Source organism: Macrobrachium nipponense, chromosome 2 (assembly GCF_015104395.2).
Source record: "Macrobrachium nipponense isolate FS-2020 chromosome 2, ASM1510439v2, whole genome shotgun sequence".
Lineage (NCBI taxonomy): Eukaryota > Metazoa > Arthropoda > Malacostraca > Decapoda > Palaemonidae > Macrobrachium > Macrobrachium nipponense.
The window spans coordinates 168,652,384-168,673,451 of NC_087201.1; the positions used below are offsets into that span (position 1 = coordinate 168,652,384).

Here is a 21,068-nt window from a genome sequence, read left to right on the forward strand (position 1 = left end):
AATTCAAAAATCCCACCACCAGATCAACCCAGCATATAAATTGTACAAAATACAACCAGTTATTGATCACTTCCAGAGGACTTTCAAAAGTCATTACTATCCTGAGAGAAAAATATCCATTGATGAAAGCATTATTGGTTTTAGAGGTAAGACCCCTCATTTGCGACAGTATATGCCAAACAAGCATCATGCTAGGTTTGGAATAAAGGTTTGGTGTATGCGAGGCAAGAAGTGGTTATACTTATGGTTTTGAAGTATATAGGGAACAGCTGGTATGCAAGTAAGTGATAATGGGGCCACATATGACCTTGTTATGAGGCTTCTTGAGAAAGCAGATTTATTTCATCGTGGTCATCACCTAGGTCTTGACAATTACTTTTCTTCACCTAAGCTATTTGAAGATCTTTGGCAGAATGGTACAACAGCAACTGGAACAGTTCGCACTAACCGTAAAGGACTGCCTATGGATGCTGTAAAGAAAAAACTTAAAAACAAAGAGGTTTCAGAGCGTAGAAAGGGTCCCTTTGTTATGTGTAGCGTTACAAGGATGGCAAGAAAACACCTGTTTCTTCTATCTACTTCCTCAAAAGGAGGCTATAAAATTGTAAAAAGAACAGGCAAACCTGACAAAATTGTTCCACAAATTGTTGATGACTACAATCATGTCATGGGTGGTGTAGACTTGAAAGACACCAAGCTTTACTCATACCTAGCTGAACGCAAGACACTGAAATGGACTAACAAGGCAGCCTTTTCACTGATTGGGACTGCTGTCCTCAACAGCTATTTACTGTATGTTGCTAATACATCAAGAAGCCATCCCTTGGATAGATATAAGTTCATGGTCTCCTTAGTCGAGTCGCTTGTCCAGAACTACGAACCAGTAAAAATTATCAGGAAAAGACGTACACTGGAACAAATCCAGGCAGCTTCACTCTCACCTGATCCAGTGGGGAGTCCCTCCCATGTAGCATTATCTGCAGATGATGGGCATAAGATTGTAAAGCTCCCAGTGGGGAAGAAGAGGAACTGTATAGCAGGTCACCCTAAAAGGGTCCGCTCAGGCTATTTTTGCCCAAAATGTGATGGAGGAATTTGCCCTGAATGCTTTGCTGTTTTTCACAATAAAATGAAACACTAGCCATCAAATAAAAGGACGCTATTTGCCTTACAATTTAATACCCATAACGCTACTGAGAATTAACTCTAAAGCCATTTTATGGTCATTCAAAGTAAATTTTGAAAAAATAAATGTTTTTTTTTTAAATCTCCCTCAGTTTTATCATTTTTCTTTCATCAGATTCTTTGCATTTAGGATAATTTCTTATAATGTATCAGAATATTCAAAGCAATAGCTTTCTATTGATATATAACATCATATACTTCAGAGGAGTTCTACATGTCTAAAATTGAGATCAAACACAAACATCAAGAATTGGCTATGGCAGTAGTATTTTATGTACGTATTTCAATTAGGCGAACAATTATAAATCCGGGGTGTAAGGGTTAAAGACTAGGATTAGTTCAAAAAACCTAGCAGCACTGGGAGGGTTGGGGGGAAAATGCAGTGATGTTAGATCTCTTCAGGTCTGAAGATTTCCATAATTTTTGATAAAAGTAATCTCAAATAGTAATTACTGCAACTGCAGACACATGCAGAAGAGATGCAGCAACAACCAGAATTCATAACAGGATAGAGGGTGCAGAAAAATTAATGAAAATCAGGCAATAATTTAAGAGTTTAGAAAATATCTACAGTTGACAAGATGGTGTCAATGCATTAGTTCATAAAAACTGTCCAATTAAATGAGCACTAAACTATTAAGTCAATCCCAGATGTAAAATATAAAAAATGAATTTTACTGAAACAAATCGAGAGTTCTTACGCTCTTGTAACTTACACGACGTGTTTACTTGCGTCCAAAATGACAACAGTATGTGGTAACTGAAGGTAATAATTTTTAATACTAGCTGTATAAGCTGTTTAAATTAAGACGCCCAACTACTAGTGAATGTGAATGAAAAATAAAGCTTTGGATTTGTCAAGAGCAGCCGCAAATAATCATGCTTATAAAATGTCAAGTCTTGAAATGTGGCTTTGTAAAGGTTTAGTGAAATCTATAATAAATGCAGTTTTAAGAGTTTGTAGTCAAGTGATAATAGGGAGTTTCGTTTACCCTCAGAACAACAGTGACCAAATGGTACCATTTGTCTCCTGGTGGTCCTCATTATGTGGAGTACCTGAATAATCAAACTCAAGTGATATGTCCTGTCAGGCTAAAGTCCAATGGCCCATAGCAAATTTCTTCGTACAGTTAACACGTAACCAAGTTCCCACGTTGGTCTAAGCAGCCTAAATATCTTATGTAGTGTCATTATATATTAAAAACAGATAGTCAGCTGATAATTGCTACTATCAACCTGCCTCGGATGAAACTTAAAAAGTTGCAATCACAAAAATACTGAATAGATAAAGATTAATAATGAGCAATTCACCACTACAAGATTAAATCCTGTTTAGTCCAGAATTGAACTGGCTCTGCATTGGCTCCTTGCTAAACTCGCAAAGATATCAAAATAAAGTGGCCAAATTTTCTGAACTTGCTGCATAAAATACTGCCAGTCACTGGAACCAACACAATATGTATACTAATGGTAGATTCACATCAACTGTGCATCTGATGTCTGGGCCCATCCTTTACGGCGCTCCTGATTGGCCCTCAGGAACACTCTCGAGTGTTTCTAGCCGTGACTGGCTTATCAACAGCCAACCAGGAGCGTCATAAGGGACTGGCATAGACACCAGATGCACGGTTGACGTGAATCTACTATAGCTACAAGTTATGAGTTCTGAACTACTTGCTTTTTTTTTTTTTTGTGTTACAATAGTACCAGTCACTGGAATCTACAATACTAGCTACTGGTATCTATAATACTAGCTATATGTAGGCTTCAGAACCTTTAAACTAATGAATTTTTCTAAGAACTATGTCTGTAGATTTGACTAAGAGATTACATTGTATGAAAAAATACTCTGATTATGAAGTCTTTAAGCAGTAACATTATTACTTTAACAGAATGCAATGAATGCGAGTGTTAAGACCTGTATCTAAACCTTTGGTACGTACAACAGCTGTTATTCAATGTTAATTTAGATATACATGTTCAGTCTCATTTTGGCATTCCGGAATCAACAGTTCAGCTTACTCACTAGTGGGATAGAAATCTTAGCAAAGCTTTTGATCTATGCATATACCATTATAGAATAAATTTTCATTCATTGGTGTTAGGTGTTGATAAAGGATATAAAAGCGTTAATTCCTGATCACAAGTAATAAAGTGGATAGAGATTTATACACGTATATTACCCTCATCAAAAAGGAAAAACTTTCAAACTAGGGATGTTGTGGGTAATAAAATGACACCAACAATTAGCATTCCTGCGTCCAAGTGCTCAACTGATCCACTTGCTTAGGCTCTACAGATAAATAGTTTCCTGAGTGAAAGCTGTCCTAGTCAGTCATTTTAATCATGATTTAACACTAAGAGTTTACACTAATCTAAAATACCCCAAAATTTCCAAAAAAAATTTCTTTAGAAAAGTTCTTTAAGAAATCTGAAAGAACTGCATGGCCAGATTTGTCCACCATGTAAAAGTAATGTATATATCCTGAACATATAAAAATTTATAATTCCCTGCAAACTGAGAAAAAGTTTCTGTACTAAACTGAACAGCAACTCAAGCATTTCTTGAACAATGAATCAAAATGCTTTGTTAAATACCGACTTGAAAGTAAGTGTTTTAGCACTAGTAAACACCAACTGCAAGCACACAAAGTATTATGAATGCCACAAGTCTACACTAGGCTTCCCCTCACTGAACAAGGGCAGACTTGGGTTCCTAGCATTCTGACTAGGAATTTTTAGATATTTTATACCATTATACAAACATGACCAACGACCAACTCCCAGGTACTTACGAAACTGAAACAAACGCGAGTTATAGGCATACGAAGACCACAGCAGCTTATGCACATCACCAGTAAAACTAACCTTAGTGCTCAAGTTTCTGGCATTTTGACTATTTGATACTTTAAAATTAGGGTAGACAGACAAGACAAAACTCCTAGATACTTGAAAATAAATTGAAGACTATGCATAGGCCAACAAATGATCACAATCCCATTGTACAAGTCTAGTACGTATATTACCAGACCCTTTGTAGGCCTAATCAAAATTCCTCAAATTCTCTACTGACAACACTTAACGAGCATGATACACTTTATAGGCCTAATCACATGCGTTCTCAAATCATCTGCTGACAAACCTCAAATGATCAGAGTATAATACCACACACTTTTGTAGGCCTAGTTACTCATTCTCTAACAAACCTGAAGCTTTTATGATAAACCGACGTTATGTCAGCAGCTCATGATCACAGAAAAGCCAGTCATGGGACCTAGAAAAAAACACACATGACTAACTCACATGAAAGCAGACACAATTGGGACCTTACACAATGGGTTCTTGGAAGGCAAGTGGCAACATCTGTAAAAAAACAAAATTATGATTACACAAGATCGTTTGAATACTTAACTTGCTTCCAAGCTATTACAACTGTTATTTGAAATAAAACTTAAATGACATAATAAGGACTGAAGGAACATTACACCTTATTTTTATTACTAAAAGTTAAAGCCATTTTCAGAATTTAATTTTCAACATCATCTTAAACCAATAAAAACTTATTTTTCTTCATTAGAACAAAACTAACTAGATTAAGTTCTACAAACATGATCACTTTGAAATACACACTGTAGATGGCTTTGACTAAATTTTGGGATAAATTCACTATACATATTAAGAACATTGCTACCTAGTCCCGTAAAAGAAAAAACATTGCTCTACCTAAACCTATTAATTCCGAAAAAAAAAAACATTCATGGGATATCCCTATAGATACAGAGTAGCTTTGACTTTTACATCAATTCCAGTTTAGTTATAGCGTTTTCCATAAATATTAGAACGTTCATAGTTAGTCTGGACTGGCTCTGTTTACACCTACCCCACCCCCTAAAAACTAGAGAAAATTATCAACGCAGCCAGCATTTTGTTAAAGCAATTGGCTTGTGACCACCTTGTGAAATTTACTTTTGGCAACTATATACTAAAAGTATTTGATAGTTCGACAAAAGACACTAAAATCCTCAACCACAAAATCAAAAGTACAGATTAAGGGGGCCGGCCGGCTAATGCCCTTTTTTAAGGACAGGACTTTGATATTCATACCACTTAATAAGGTGACTTGGGACATCTCCAAACCGCATATGATTTTCGCCTCTGACCTTCGGTTTTGTGACGCCAGGGCGATTTATCCCGAAAATAACCATTTTTCAAATTCTATCTCCTCCCTTGATATTTAATATTAAGACCTGGGATTAACTACCATATATAGACCTGCATGTAGACCTCCTAATCAAATGGAGTTCTTTTTTCTACAAAAAGGTCATTTTTTTGTTAGATATGAATTTTTCAATATGGTCAAAAAATAAACCCTATAAATCAGGAGAAAAAAAATTATAAAAAAAATACGAAACAAAAATTGGAAAAAAGGGCTCTATTTGATTGTTCTATAATGTCTTTCTGAGTTATATACCAAATTCCAATGTTATAGCTTTAAAACTAAGTGAGAAGATAGATTTTGAAGGTCAGTAAGTATAGTTTTGAGATACGGGCGTTCAAAGTTTTCCTTCGTATTTCTATAAAGACAATATTAATAAATAATGATTATTATGAATGTATATTTGTTTTTTGTGTATTAATAAACCAAATCTATCTTATTTATCATAATTTAATCATAAATGATGATCCCTTTGCTCATATATTGCAGCCTGGGGCACTGCTTGAGGCAAGATGGGGCACTCCTTCCTACGCAATTCTCTCTCCCCCCTTCACTAACTCTGCTTATTACAGCGAATTTTCTTCGTGTGTGTGTTAGCGAGATGTTTTCCTTGTATTTTCCTCTTTGGCATGATGAAATTCTTGCCCGAAACAAAGATAAAACAAACGTAATTGCAAGAGAATGTCAAGAGGTGAAACTCGAAGGGCGTACACTTTTTTTACAAAGACAATTTAATAAATCATGATTATTATGAATTTCATATTCCATTTTGGGTATTAAAAAACCAAAACTTTGTTATTTATCATAAATGAAGATCTCTTTGCTCAAAGATCGTAGCCTTGGGCACAGTGTGACGTGTGCTGTCAAGCAAGAAGGGGGCGTTACTAAGCAACCCTCCCCTCTCTCTTCACTAACTACGCATATATTATGATATTCTGTAATAATACTAGAGCGATTTTTCTTAGTCTGTATGTTAGCGAGATGTTTCCCTTGTCTTTTCCTCATTGGCATGATGAAATTCTTGCCGAAACATACATCAACATACTTGAAAGCAGGCGAATGTCAGACGTGAAATGGAACGTGTAGACTACCTGACGTCTGTGATCGCACTAACTCAGGACTGGACTTGGTAGCTTGAGCCTGAAGTCTCCTTCTCGACTCGGGGAATGTCTACAGATGCCATTTCTCCCAATTTCTTTGACAATAATTATCAAAATTTACGATAATAGAAGAAATATTGCATTTTCTTGTACGGATCAATGTTTTAGGCTTATTGAGTTACGTTAACTAATTACCCTGTAACTACGAAAGTAAGAGGAATTTTGAAGAAATATTTCGTATACGTATTCTCAATTGCCATATGAAGCTCCATGAATTTTTTCATGACTGCATTTTTCGCCCTATACCTCCATATATAGAGGTTCCGGCCGGCCCCCTTAAGAAGAGTTTCATGGAATAAAGTCTTTCTTCAGCAATTCTCTACAATATTGCAAGATTACTCTGTACATAAGTACTCTAATCTAAATAGGTGCTATGGATGATTCAAAGGAAAAGTTATGTAACTTTCTACATTTTACTACTTTTAAAAATGTTTCACAACTTACTTTTCCTAGGTAATCAGGATTCACTTTATAATGACATTGCTCCCTTGATGGAACTTAGGTCGATGGCTGTTAATGAAGACATTACTGAAGGCAAACTTCTGCAGGAACCATGTGTCTCTAGAATACTTCATCTGAAATTGCAAAAGAAATTCAGTCTTCTGCCAAAACAAGATTTTTTTTTTTTACAAGTATTGCACAAAACTTAAATCAAATAGCTTCAAATGACAGGGCTTCACACCTCTATGGTTTCTGTTAGACCTAACTTGCATCATTTTCAGGTATTATCTTCTGTGGGAAGCAATTCAAAACCATTTTAAAGAGAACTAAATTTCTGCAATGTCAAACCAATAGCAGGCTTAAAAAAATTCTTCTCACGCCTTCCCGATACAATCCTTAAGCAATCTTTTAAAGCAAACCCTTGTGAATTTCATAAATTTTGGTTTAACAGTTACCTTATTTCCATTACCCAGACAACCAATAGGCATAGTATACAACATACACTATTAAAGACAGTCCACAAAACCCATTATGACAACCTAAGAATTCCCAACATATGAAAAGAGGCTTGTACTGACCAAAAGTATGCAAATTTATCAAGTAACAGTAATGCGTTGGCCACCCTTTTCATTACCCTCTGTTTAAATCTTAAAATATGGCCTTAATTTCTAACTTTGGAGAAAATACTTACTTCGAAGGAGAGCAGAGGTCTTTAGCTCCTTCTCTCAACAACAACTCGTGACTGATGACCATCTCCGGTGTCAGGATGCGTTAAGTACTTTTTCGGAGGGTGGCCTAGCCGTGGTAGTCTGAGAGTTTGGCCAGTCCACGCGGTGTTTTACCCTAGTTCAAGTGCAAATTGGAGTGAATCAAGACCAAAACATGTATAATTACAGGCAGTCCCCGGGTTACGACGGGTTCGGCTTACGACGTTCCGAGGTTAAGGCGCTTTTCAATATATGCATCAGAAATTATTTCCAGGGTTACGATGCATATTCAAGGGTTACGACATCTACAATGCTCATCTGGCAGAAGAAATATGACACCAAAAACGCAAAATAATCAATATTTGAGGGTTTTTTTTTATGAAAAATGCAATAAGAATGCAGTTTACATAGTTTTCAATGCACCCAAAGCATTAAAAGTATGGTTTTCTTAGGATTTTTGATGATGTTCCGGCTTACGACGATTTTCGGGTTACAACGCGTCTCAAGAACGGAACCCCCATCGTAACCTGGGGACTGTCTGTACAATCAAATAAGCACTGAGTTTCAGTTGTGATGGCAGTAAGGATAAAACCACCAATTACAAGGTAAAAATGAATTTCAGTTAAAACCATGACCCCAGGAACAAAGCGTTTCATACTTTCACTAATATAGGCAACAAAATGTTTGATGTGCTGATTACAACTGCAATCTTGAGTAAGGTCAATAAGAGTTACATATACTATACGCTAACATTGTTAAAATACCCAAGTGTTGGGAAGGCTGGGAAAGATGTTGGATCCTTTGCGGTTACGAACGGCACCGCGGGCAGTTGACACATTATTAGATTTCAAAACTGCCTGAAAACATACTTTACGAAGACCTCACATACTTATTTAAGTTTGTATGGCGCTTTCATATATATCACATTAAGTTCGTATGGCGCTTTCATATATATCACATTGTTGACGAAACCTCAGTTTTTTGAATGGTATGCTGAAAGTTGCAATTGTATTCTTGTTTCACCAATTAAATATAGAGTGAATAAGGTTGAACCACGCGATGACTATGGATCCACTGCGGTTGTTTACCCTAGTAGGCTAAAATTGTTCAGTGAGAGCCTTTGCCTACCTAGTTAATTCGGTAGATCTAAGTAATATCCCAGCGTCGGGTATTCCTTGGTTAATTATTGTATCATTCGGTATTTATTAAGAATTTACTATTAAATATTACTACAAAATTAAGTAAAACTTAAAATGGTTTCCTATCGAATTACGGTAAAAACTAGGAAGAGGGACTCAGCCTAGTAATCTTACATCGACCTACATTAGCTAAAACTGATATAAATATAAATTAAATACCTTAAAATTGACTTAATCTTATATCTGGTTGGTAAAGCCAATGACACAAATTGCTGGAATTAAATTTGTACCCGAGAAAACTTGTTACTCCCAACATGTATTTCAGCCTAGAGAAATATTTAACTGAATTTTCTGGTTGTAGCCTAAATAAGGATTTGGAAAGATGTGCTGGTTAGGATAGATAAAAACAAGGAAAAAAAGGACATTATAACGAACCAAAACTCTACCCGTTTTAAAGTTATATAACACTAAACTATGCAATTTTACCTAAATAACGTGCTACCATGCAAGTCTTTAGAGCTGGCTGCCAGTGTTGCCAGGTGGCATGGTTCAAGGATGTCAAGATTTTTTGTCCAATATATCATAGTTATTAAACTTTTTATAATTTTAAAGAAATCTCATGGAATTTTGTTGGTAGTTGGAAAAAAAAAAAAAAAAAATTATTACATACAATGAATTTTTCAGTTTCCAAAGCTCGAAGACATCGTAGAAAAGCGAACGATACCCAAGGTAGGTATCATACATTGTACCCCAAAATAGTCGTACATGTACGATAATTACCATAAGAATGGCAACTGCTTGGTCCAAAATAACCGCCAACTGATGGTAACTGCCAAAATTTCCCCCACTTCATAAAGGCTTATTTGTGCTAAAGTTCATTATGATACATTACATTCATATATAAAGCCCAATAGTACCACTGAGGGATTCAGAGCCGATGGAACACTCAAGAACTTTTTTCATCAAAGCATCGATAAAGATAAAGTTGGTAAGTGCATATTTAAATACCCTACGTACTACTGCAAGTATTATTCAGTCAAGTTAAAGTTATGGTACTTATTAATAGTTCTGATACTTAACAGAGTATACCTAAGCTTGTAAAAAAAAAAAAAAAAAGTTCTGCTATGCCAGGTAATTGGATTTCGAACACTTGTGACATTAACCTATGACCCGTCATGAGGCTCCACCATTAGTAATATTCTATTTTTCATAATACAGTGGTACCTCGAGATACAAAATAATCCGTTCCAAGGCGGCCTTCGTATCATGAGTTTTTCCGTATCTTGGACCGCATTTTACATGTAAAATGCCTAATCAGTTCCAAGCCCTACAAAAACACCCAGTAAATTATTTCCAGGCCTACAACACATGTTCTAACGACGCCGATCCGACGGAAGAAATAGGACTCCAAAAAGGCAAAATACTGTACATTACTTGAGTAATATTCAACTGCATGTAATGTTCAACCCCATTTTCACTGCATATATTAGGACACTAGCATATGTCCCTTAACAATAAGCCTACCCTATGTTAGCGGTTGCTACTGTAGCCTAGTCTATGATTCTGACATCTAACCCTAAGCAGCTAAAAGCTTAGAATATGCCAATAAAATGTGTAAATAATCAGTATGTACTCATTTCAAATAATTTTTATATAATTAATCATTAACTGTAATACACACACACACAAAAAAAAAAAAAAAAAAAAAAAAAAAAAACTTCCAATCGATTGTTTACATTCGGCTCTTACAAGTACTGAACGAATGCCAAGCAATCACTTTTCCTAGGACACAGTAAGTCATAAATTTTCATTAGTATCTCTCTTCAACTAATTTAACTACCAAACAGTATAATAACCATTCATTTCTATTCTTTATTCAATCTTTACCTAATGGAGATACCAAGTTACTGACAGCTATAATGACACACATACGTAACGTAATATTAAAACAGAAGAAGAATTCTAAAAAATAAGTATTTGTTGGCTTCAATGATAAGTCTTGATTTATTTTATATTTTATGATATCTAATTCACAATTTTTTTATTAAATGTATGCACGTACTCATTTCAAAATAATTATTAAGTAACCTTTAACTATAATAAACAAACAAAACAAAACAAAAAAGCTTCCAAACTTCTGTTTACATCCAGCACTTACGAGTATCAAACGATAGCCAAGCAATCACTTTTCCTAGTACACAGTAAGCCATAAATTTTCATTATCTCTTCAACTACTGAAACTACTAAACAGTATAATAACCATTCATTTCTATTCTTTATTCTATCTTTACCTAATGTTTTTTTTTTTTAATTAAATGTATTGCATGAATAAGTTTTTCAATTTACAGCATCCTTTTACCAACAGAATTACTTAATGCACAAGGGTAGATGCTGACCAATAGGAGAGCAGGATCTTATGGGGTGACTAGCATCAGGAACCAATGGGAGAGCGGGAGGAAGGTGGCAAGTTTACTAAGTTGGCGGCGCGGGAGTTTTAAAATTGTTCTCGGTGGTTCGGCGAATCTCGGGACTTTACAGCAACAACCTTTCGCAACTTGAGCAATTTTCGTATGTAGAACCGTAAAATTTTTCGTATTTGCTTTCGTATCTCGAGTTTTTCTTAAGTTGAGCCTTTCATATGTCGAGGTACCACTGTATACTGTAGTAGATCCTCAAATTTTCAACTAAACCCCCATTTCTCCAAGCATCTGAAGGCCCCAAGTCTAGAGAAATTCCTCCATGGTTGGCAACACTGCAGGCTGAGGGCCTCTTGCATCTACAGAAACCAGTATTTCCCTAGACTGTTGCTAAATATTCGCCCCAGGTGCGGCACTGGCGTAGGTTGGGCTGAGGAAGTCCCCAGCTCGGCAGTGGCATCACACAGCTGAGCAGCGGCATCGGCAGACAGGGAAAGCCCACAGGCAGCGACGTCAGGGGGGGCCCAGCAGGCCCCCATGTGTGGCAGCGGCGACGTCAGGTGGGTAATGCAGGACCCTGGGTGTAGCAGCGGCGTCGGGAGGATGTCTGGGGACTTTGCAGGTGCGGCAATGGCGCCGGGGGAAGAACCGAGGAGGCCCGCAGGTTCGGCGGGTCAAGAAGATATCTGGCGTCCCCCGGGTGAGGCAAAGGAGGCCGCGACGTCAGATGGATATTACTGAACCGCTGCCTGAATTATGTGTTGGCTGATCAGCACCCAGCTACCCGTCGTCAAAAAATAAACGGCAAAACATGTTGGGAAGCAGTGCCGTGATTAGTCTGTTAATGGCGTTGGTGTAGTCCTCCGCAATGGAGTTTTCAGAGACCTAAACTGTGGCGTCGTATTGAGTCCATTAAGGTTCTCAAGAGGGTGAGCGGCCTTCCTTATTAGTCCGTTAAAGGCTGGGTCTAAACTGCTGTGTCACCAACTCCGGGAGGTCACCAGTTGTGAGGACCAGAGATTAAGACAGGTAGCTTTGTGTTTTCTTACAAACATACATTTAGATATATATTAAGGTGTACAAATAATGGAATTACATGTGTTATACATCAGCGGAAAGGCCGCGGAACGCTCTATCGGATGGAAGTAAGAACAACGCAACTTGATTGGATACAATGAAAATAGGGAAAAAGTGTTGTCCTTACACCCCCACCATTTATCTCCTTAGGAAGTTTGTCTGAAACAAAAGCTGCCTTATATCACGGCGCATGCGCAGTAGGATTGGCGTATGCGTAGTAGGGTTCGGCATCATAGTAGCATTAGTAATAAGTGGATTTCGTCTATGTAACGGCTCCATTATCGGTTTATTTTGTGCTTCAAAGGTCAGAAATAAAAGGAAATAACACAATAACATGGCAAAACCTTCCCCCAGAGTGTTTCACCCCACCCAGAACCCTGCATTCCCATCGGTCCCACTTACCGTAGGATAGAGTTCAAAGGTAAATTACAGGTGAATTACAGCCGGCCGATAAAATCTTACTAAATTCTTGTTCAGGAGGTAAAACTGTATAGAAAAACGTCAACTGGCACAGTCTAGTTCGCCACTGTGTAAGGGCTTAGATCTATCGATATGAAATTTGAATGCGGACTAGCAGACTAACAGCTCATTCAGAATTGCCATAACACTTTCCCAAAGGAATACTATATACCGCTTAGTCATCGCTCCATCTAAATCTATGACCACCACAAACCATTTAAAATAATAAAATACAAGAGGCCTGGAGGCGAGGCCTTGTCAGATTAAAAAAAACCTGTTATAAACATCTGCAGTCTATAATAAACATAAGTAGATTTGTCATAACACGCACACGTGCTCACACTGACAGCAGGAACTAGGCGCAGTAGTCTATAATGAATCAAAAGTTGCAGGAGAAGATTAAAACTATTTACATGTGGGACCCTAAATGTTACTGTAGCTACAAAATCAGTTAACGGAGATTGAAACAAGAATTATAGTCCACAATCTCCCTAAATGCCTAACTCTTACATGTACTGACAAAGTTATGGGCACAGCTAAATTTTCGAGTGGTTAGACAAACTAAAAATGACCCTGACAAAGTAATGGCATAACTATAACTGTTATTGATACATATCTGCAAATGTATAACTGAAAATGTTATTCTTATAATACAATTAAGTTTGTTCATACTTACCTGGCAGATATATATATAGCTGTATTTTCTGAAGTCCGACAGAATTTCAAAACTCGCGGCACACGCAGTGGGCGCCAGGTGTAGTACCATTCCCGCCGCTGGGAGGCGGATATCAGGAACCATTCCCATTTTCTATTCATATTTTCTCAGTGCCACTGTCTCCTGAGGGAGGTGGGTGGGCACTTAATTATATATATCTGCCAGGTAAGTATGAACAACTTAATTGTATTATAACTAACATTTTGTTCATGAAACTTACCTGACAGATATATATATAGCTGAATCCCACCTTCGGATGGTGGGAAGAGACAGAATAGGATTTTAGGAAACTAAATTAAGTAGATGATATACGTACATCTTGGTTCCTCACCTGTTAGCATAGCTGACTTCGTGATTACTGTCACCTAAGCCTGCTTCTGCTTAATAAGAGTTGCCAGCGAGGTAGAGACCTGTAGTGCTGGTGCGCTCTGGATGCTCTGTCAACAGGGCGTGCCAACACATGACTAGACCATCGAACCATACATATGAGGGATAGGAAGCAACTGACCACCACCTGACCTACTAGACAAAAAACCCCCTGAAAAACCAACCTAATGAATGGAAGATCTTCCAGAAGAAACTCCCCAAACAACCAAAAAACACAAAACATTTTAAAAACTAACCTGACTCTTAACTAAGGGATAGGAAAAGAGCTACCTCCAGCCCCCAAAAAACTGTGTCTGCAGAAAACGTATGGTCCAAGAGAACAACAGTCCTTGTATATCGTTCTCACATCTCTTAAATAGTGTGAGGCGAATACAGAATTGCTCCTCCAAAAGGTGGCATCAAGGATGTCCTTGATTGACATGTTCTTTTGGAAGGCAAGCGAGGTTGCAACCGCTCTGACCTCGTGAGCTTTCACTTGCAAGATGATTGACATGTTCTTTTGGAAGGCAAGCGAGGTTGCGACCGCTCTGACCTCGTGAGCTTTCACTCGCAAGAGGCTCAAATCAGTCTTCTGGCAAGATGAATGAGCCTCTTTTATAAACTCTCAGAAAGAGAGCCAAAGCATTCTTGGATAAAATGGTAAATCGGGTCTCTCACGAGAGAGCACCACAGATTATCTGAGGGAACCTCGTACTTCCCCTTCGTCTTGCGAACGTAAAAACTTGAGAGCCCTGACAGGGCACAGGAGAGACTCAGGTCTTGGCCCACAAGGTCGTCATACCCTTAATCTCTAAGCTCTTGGGCCAAGGGTTAGACGGGTTCTCGTTTTTCGCCAAGAACGTGGGACTCAAAGAGCAGACAGCGTTGTAAACTTTGAACGCCCACCTGTTTACTAATGGCTTGAATTTCGCTAACTCTCTTCGCCATCGCCAGAGCAGTTAGGAAAAGAGCCTTCTTTGTCAAGTTCCGAAGAGACGCTGCATGGAGAGGCTCGAAAGGACTCTACATCAAAAGTCTTAGAACTAAGTCTAAGTTCCAGGAAGGAGGCCTCGCTGAGGTATCTTAGTTGTCTCGAACGATCAAGAGATCGTGAAGATCTCTGTTGTCAGTAAGGTCTAGCCTCTGTGCCGAAAGACTGCTGACAGCATACTCTTATATCCCTTGATGGTAGGGACTGCCAACTTCTGCAATTCCTTAAGAATAGCAGGAAATCGGCTATTTGGCTCACAGAGGTAGTGGAAGAGGAAATTCCCTCCTTTCTACACCATGCCCTGAAGGAAGCCCACTTCGACTGGTAAACCGCTCTTGATGAAGCCCTCCTTGCTTGCGTTGGCGATCGCTTTTGCAGCTGTTTTAGAAAAACCTCTCGCTCTGGCCAACTCTTCGATAGTCTGAACGCAGTCAGACCCAGAGCGGAGAGGTTTTGGTGATATCTTTCGAAGTGGGGCTGTGAGTAGATCTCTCCTTCCAGGGCACGTCCTTGGGAAGTCTACAAGGAAGGATTTTACCTCCTTTGACCTGAACCATTCTCTTTGCGGGCCACTCGGGGCACCAGGGTCAACCTCGTTCCCCTCTGACGCCCGCGAACTTCCTCATGACTTTCCCCCATGATCTTGAACGGCGGGAAGGCATACAGGTCTAAGTTCGTCTAATTCCAGAGCAGTGCATCTATAGCGATCGCTCCTGGATCCAACACAGGGGAGCAATTAAGAGGCAACCTCTTTGTCCTCTACGTCGCAAATAGTCGACCGAGGACGTCCCACAGCTTCCATAGCTCCCGACAAACGTCTTGATGCAGAGTCCATTCTGTCGGCAGGAGTTGGTCCTGTCGACTGAGAAGGTCCGCTCTGACGTTCTGGACTCCTGAGATGAATCTCGTCAGGATCTTGACTTTCCTTGCACCTGCCCACAGCAGTAATCTCCTTCGCTAGGTAAATAGAGGTCGGGAGTGTGTTCCGCCCTGAATTCTTAGGTATGCAAGGGCCGTGGTGTTGTCCGAGTTGACTTGGACAACTTTGTCTGCAACCTTTTCTTCGAAGAACTGTAGCGCTAGGAAAACTGCCGCTAGTTCTTTCACATTGATGTGCCAGGACACCTGTTCCCCCCTCCAGGTGCCTGACACTTCTTCCCCATCCTAGTGTTGCTCCCCAACCCGAAACGGACGCGTCGGAAAACAACACTAGGTCGGGGATCAGAAGCTTTAGAGATAAACCCTCTCGAAACTTCAAGGATCGAGCCACCATCTTAGATGGCTTTTCACCGATTCGGTGATCCTCAAGGTCGCATCCAAGATCCTCTTTGGACTCTCCATTCCTCTGCCAGGAAAAACTGGAGGGGCCTGAGGTGTAGTCTCCCCAGGGAAACAAACTTTTCCAGCGGGGAAATGGTCCCCAGCAGACTCATCCATTCCCTCGCCGAGCAAGTTCCTTTCCCCCAGGAAGGCCGCCGAAACACACTAAGCCTTGCAGCTGTCGTTCCTGGGATAGAACAAACGCCCGAAAAGCCACTGAATCCATCTGAATCCCCAGATACACAATGGACTGTGTCGGGGTCAGATGCGACTTTTCGAGGTTGACCAGAAGTCCCAGGGACCTCGCCAAGGCTAACGTGAATTGAAGGTCCTTCAGACACCTCTCTTCTGACGACGCTCTGACTAGCCCAATCGTCGAGATAGAGGGATACTCTTATCCCTGAAGAATGCAACCATCTCGCTACATTCTTCATGATCATGGTAAATACCATCGGAGCCGTGCTCAAACCGAAACAAAGGGCTCTGAATTGCCAGACTTTGTCTTCCAAAACGAACCTCAGATACTTTCTTGAAAGAGGGTGGATTGGAACGTGAAAGTATGTGTCCTGCAGGTCTAAGGACACCATCCAGTCGCCCGGTCTCAAGGCTCCTAGAACAGACAGTGTGTGTTTCCATTTTGAACTTTATCTTTTCTATGATTCTATGAAAAGATTCAGCCTGCTCACGTCTAGGACTGGACGCCAACCCAACGACTGCTTCGGTACCAGGAAAAGTCTGTTGTAAAATCCTGGTGGCCCCAGGTCTAAGACCTGCTCCACCGCTTTTTCTCTCGATCATTTGATCTAAAAGATCGAAAAGAATTTGTCGTTTCTCCCCTTGATATGAAGGAGAAAGATCTCTGGGAGTTGTGGATAGAGGAGGATCTAAAAAGGGGATCTTGTACCCCTGTTCCACGATCTTGAGGGACCAAGGGTCCATATATCTCTTTCCATGCCTGCAAAGAACTTTCAAGGTCTGGCTCCGACTGGTGTCTGAAGGACATGATCTTCACTTGCTTGCTTTCGGCTTGAAAGAAGCTCTTCCTCTTGAAAGCCCTCTCCCTCGAGGAGCAGCTCTCGAGGGAGGAGCCCCACGAAAGGGTTTAATCTTCTTTGGAGGTCGTCCAAAAGAAGACATAGTAGGAACTGCGAGACGTCTCGAAGACTGGGCTAAGAGGTCCTGAGTAGCCTTCTCCTGTAAGCTACCTGCCAGGTCCTTCACCATAGTCTGGGGGAAGAGATGGTTTGAAAGACGCGCAAAGAGAAGCTCCGCTTTCTGAGCAGTAGTAACTGATCTTGCAGTAAAATTGCAGAACAGCGCTCTCTTTTTAAGAAAAGCAGTACCAAAGTGAGACACTAACTCTTCCGAACCATCCCTGACGGCCTTGTCCATGCAGGTTTACACACTGGACAGCTCCCCCAGACTTAACGAGTCCGGACTCCTAGATTGAAGATCTAGGACTCCTAGATTGAAGATCTAGGAACTCCTAGATTGAAGATTAGGACTCTAGATTGAAGATCTAGGACTCCCAAGCACCAGTCTAAAAAGTTGAAGACTTCGAGAGTCCTTAAAAGTCCTTTCATGTGATGGTCTATCTCCGTAGGCGTCCAAGAAATCTTTGCTGTCGACAAAAGGGACCTCCTCTGGGCGTCGACCAGACTAGCAAAATCCCCTTGGGATGATGAAGGGATTTTCACACCTACTTCACTTTGGTCTCATACCAAATGCCCCCTTTTCCACTGAGTCTTGAGGGAGGAAGGGCAAAAGTCGACTTGCACTGATCCTTCCATCGTTCCATCCCAGTCTTGTAATTTCTTAATAGCCCTCTTGGTGGACAGAGAAGCTTCATTTCCACGAACTCCGGGTCTTACAACGACTTCGATGAAGAAAACAGAGGGTGGAGACCTGGGAGCTGCAGGCTGGAACTTGTCTCCAAAAGACTAGCGTAACAGCCTGCACCAGCACTTTATAATCCGAAACGGACGAAACCGACGGCTGCTTCTCCTCAACCGAGTCCCGCCGCCAGGACTACTAAACTCTCCTTCCTCCCTAAGAGGAATCGAGACTGCCCCTCCGGAGGAGGGACGTGCGCCCAACGGGTCTAACCTTCAACAAAGATCTCAGAGGTTTGGATGCAGAAGCTTCTTCAATGCGACCGACCTTCTGTTGATCCTTAGAGCATGAAGGAAGAAGAGAGTCTTGACAGCGCTGAGCGTCATGAGAGGCGACTTGGGCTGTCCTAACTCGCTCTAAAGAAGCGTCCTTACGCTTCCCGCTAGAGCGTCCGGACTTAGCTTTCAAAGCGTCCTTCTGTGCGCTCTCGAAAGCCTTTTCGTACGGAAAAGCGTCCACAAAAGTGTCCTGACGAGCGTCCGTCGTCCTGCCGGGCGTCCTCCAGGCGTCCTGAAAAAGCGTCCTCAAAAGCGGTCCTGAAGAGTGGTCTGCGCAGGACGTCGAGAGGGAAGTAAAGCGTCCTGTCCACGCGACTTCCTACTAGAAGAAAGAGATCAGAGGAGCACCGAAGGAGACGCAGGAGGAGAAAGAGACGAACGAGGAGAAGGAGAAGGGGACTGCTTCGTCCTCTTGACAGGCAGCCTGACGTCCTTCCTACGTTTAGGCTCGACTGCTGCTGGGGCGTGGGTCTTCTGAGCCATCCAAAAGCCCCGACAAAACTGGTCCTGAAGGGACACAAGAATTGTTCTTCGTAGGTGAAGAAAACTAAAGGAGGCGAAGGGCTGAACCTGCGAGAAGACGAGGGGCGAGGGGACGCCTCCTTCCTTCTTACAGGTACAGCTAGCTGCCTCTCCAAAGAGCGAATGTAGCGCTTCTCAGCGTCCTCAGATGACGTCCTACCTCTCTTCTGCGGCGGAAAAGCGTCATACGACGCAGGTGAAGACCGCAACGATAACGGAGAGAGGACGTGAAGCGTCCTGACTCGGAAGTCCTTTTCAATGGACGCGAGTCTCTCCGAGCGCTCCACCCCTTGCGCGGGGAGGGCGCCTCTGAGGGACGAAAAACAGTCCTTAAAGGATGCGAGCCTGAGCGCGCTCCTTGGCAGCCTGAGAACTTGCAACAGGTCCTGCCGAAGGGATGCCAGATCGGTGGGGAGACCCCGTAACCCTCTTGCAGCTTTCGACATATCCACTCCCTGATTCCTGGGAGTCCGATAGCGGTCTAGGCCTAGAGGCATTATGGGGCCGATCTGACGCCCCCTCCACAACACTAGGGGCACGATCACACACTTTCACTGAGCCGGTTTCCAAGGCTAACACTTTAGATTCTAGAGTGCGTAAAGACTCTTAAAATCAGAGAAAGGGCATTACCTTCTCCAGACACAGAATCAGGGCCCGAAGGCAACATCACAGGTTTAGGTGAAACAAATCTACTGGTGTTAATGCAGGTGAAATATTACTTCCCTTACCTTAAGAGGAACCGCTCTTGGAGGAAGACCTCCTGATCCTATCGCATTCCAATTTACGCCGATAAGAATCATACACCTTCCATCCATCATCGGTCAAACCTTCGCATTCATTGCACCGATCATCCAATAAACATACATGCCCCTACACACCCCATACATACTGTGTGGGGATCTACCGATGATTTAGGTAGCCTCACCTTACAATCACTCTTCACACACACTGAAACTCACTGAACTTGATCCAGACATCACGTTCACAGAAGCCAATCCAAAATAAAAAAAACCAGTCCACTATTTGCGCGTGCCAATCCAACAATCCAGAATCAATACCAAAAGACAATCCAGATACTTAAATGACGAGATAAATCAAGATCCTAGGCGGAGGTACTGCAACAGTTGTTTACAGCACCGGCGACAGAAAAAATATGAATAGAAAATGGGAGGGAATGGTTCCTGATATCCGCCTCCCAGCGGCGGGAATGGGTACTACCACCTCCCGGGCGCCACTGCGTGTGCCGCGAGTTTTGAAATTCTGTCGGACTTCAGAAAATACAGCTATATATATATCTGTCAGGTAAGTTTCATGAACAAAACATTAAGTTTTATTGAAGTAACTAAACTGGAACGACAAATTGCTGGCCATAAAGTGGTCACTAATTTCAAAACCTTACCCCTACGCAATGATTATGACAGTACATATCTTCTTAAAGGTACTAGAAGATGAATTTAAGTTTTAGCCATAACCCATTTTACTTTAGCTTATTTGATTTACTACGTTAAATTTCACAGCTCAAACTAAAATTAAACTTACTTTTCTGTACCAGCCTTCTTTCCCTAGTGGGACCTTTGGCTTGTAAAATTTCAACTTTCACCACTAAAGCTGCTCTGGCCGATTTTTTAGTATAAATGTGTTTATACCTTGAAAGAAGATACGTATGTTCTAAGGAAGACTGAAATTAGTGGCGGTAAGTCCTATCGGTCTAGAAAACAAACTTGAATATTTGTACCTACAAAAAAAAAAAAAAAACAAAAAAAAAAAAAAAAAAAAAAAAAGTCCATGTTATTGTGTGTCGTATAAACCTATTTTAATGAGCTGCTGTTCGTTCGTTTGTGTGCTGCGCAGTCTCAAATTGTCATGGGGAAACCACACCTTCCGAATGACTTCATGAAAATAACTCCTCCCAAAAGTGACATTATAGACAATATCCAATCGTAAATAAGCAATTTTCCATTTCTCTGAAACAAAAGCACTGTTTTTCAGCCAATGACCTCCATATATGATACAAAGTCAATTTTCTTGGCAAATACACTATTTTCTCCAATTTAAGCATTACTTGCACTAGCGCCATGAGTGAATTAGCAGGACCGTCTCAAGCTCCGACTTTTTTCCCCAGGAAAGTTTCCCAGCGGTGTGAAAATGGTTGCGTGAATTATGAAGATTTCACAAAAACTAT

The 21,068-nt window shown here is 40.8% G+C and overlaps 1 long non-coding RNA gene across 3 annotated transcripts in view; it reads right to left on the reverse strand.

The window, feature by feature from the left end:
* LOC135221124 (uncharacterized) overlaps positions 1-21,068 on the reverse strand; it is a 177,500-nt gene that overhangs the window by 143,346 nt on the left and 13,086 nt on the right. For 2 of the 3 annotated variants that reach the window (XR_010315881.1, XR_010315880.1), the window contains exons 2-3: positions 7,006-7,136; positions 4,517-4,548 (exon numbers count right to left, since the gene is read on the reverse strand). This is a non-coding gene — a long non-coding RNA (uncharacterized LOC135221124). Of the gene's footprint in view, positions 1-3,529; positions 4,549-7,005; positions 7,137-21,068 lie in introns of those variants that run through there. The other variant, XR_010315879.1, reaches the window with a different exon arrangement.